This window comes from Myotis brandtii, unplaced genomic scaffold (genome assembly GCF_000412655.1).
Source record: "Myotis brandtii unplaced genomic scaffold, ASM41265v1 scaffold49, whole genome shotgun sequence".
NCBI lineage: Eukaryota > Metazoa > Chordata > Mammalia > Chiroptera > Vespertilionidae > Myotis > Myotis brandtii.
In genome coordinates this window covers 4,201,079-4,202,286 of record NW_005368707.1, presented here as the reverse complement: position 1 = coordinate 4,202,286, position 1,208 = coordinate 4,201,079, and the positions used below count along the sequence as shown (strand labels likewise).

Sequence of the window (1,208 nt, the reverse complement as noted above, 5' to 3'; positions counted from 1 at the left end):
AAGCTTAAGCTACTTTTATGGCGGAATGACCGGAACGACCGATTACTATGATGTGCACTGACCACCAGGGGGCAGATGCTCAATGCAGAAGCTTCCCCCTGGTGGTCAGTGCGCTCCCACGGGTGGAGCGCCACTCAGCCAGAAGCCGGGCTCATGGCTGGTGAGCACAGCAGTGGTGACGGGGAGCGAGCCTAAGCTGTAAGTCGGAAATCCCCCAAGGGGCCCCGGACTGCGAGAGGGCGCAGGCCGGGCTAAGGGATTTCCCCCTCCCCCATGCACAAATTTCATGCACTGGGCCTCTAGAATATATATATACATATATATATATACACACACACACACATACATACATATACACACATATTCAGTTTGAACAGGTGGAAAAGACTGTTAGAAGACCTGTAGACTAAGGGAAGCATGCAATTTTTAAAAGCATGCATTTGTGAATACTGAGCACTGGTACACACATAGTTCTAGTGATGATTCTTCTAAGGAGAACAGTATTTCTCTACAAATCAATTCTGAATATATTAATTGAATGCCTCATGGTCAACTAAAAAAAAGAAAGGAATGTCTTGTTCTTTGTCCTATTAGGGAGATGACATACACTGGTGATATTACTATAAAGATAGACATCTCAAAGGGTATAAGAAAGTTCCTAAATTCAGTAAATCTGAGAAGTGGACATTGATTCTAATTGAGTTGATTAGAGAAAGCATAATGAAAGAAATACAGTTGAGTGGGCTTCAATGGATTTGTTTGACTTTATGTTTCTTATTATCCCATCTAATAAAAGAGTAATATGCAAATTAACCATCACTCTGTCACAAAGATGGTGGTGGCCATGGAGTTGGAGCAAGCAGGAGGCTTGGGTTGCCCCTGGCGATGGAGGAAGCCAAGCTTCCCGCCTGCCCTGGCCAGACCTGGGCTCTGCTCAAGGCTACAAAGTTTTAATTATTGAATATAATAAATCCCAGATACCTGTTGAAAAAAAAAAAGAAAAAAAGGACAGGCTGGGAATTGGGTCACCTGGGGGGGCATGGCCAGCCTGAAAATGGCCCTTAGCCCCTCACCCAGTCTGGCCAGGCACCCCATCAGGACCCCCCCCACCCTGAAGGGGCTGTGGCCAGCCTGCAAACAGCCATCAGCCCCTCACCCAGGCTGGCCAGGCACCCCAGTGGGGACCCCCACCCTGAAGGGGGTGTGGC

General features: G+C 47.4%; 1 protein-coding gene across 1 annotated transcript in view; it reads left to right on the top strand.

The window, feature by feature from the left end:
* ARMC4 (armadillo repeat containing 4) overlaps positions 1-1,208 on the top strand; it is a 221,512-nt gene that overhangs the window by 12,608 nt on the left and 207,696 nt on the right. The window lies entirely within an intron of this gene.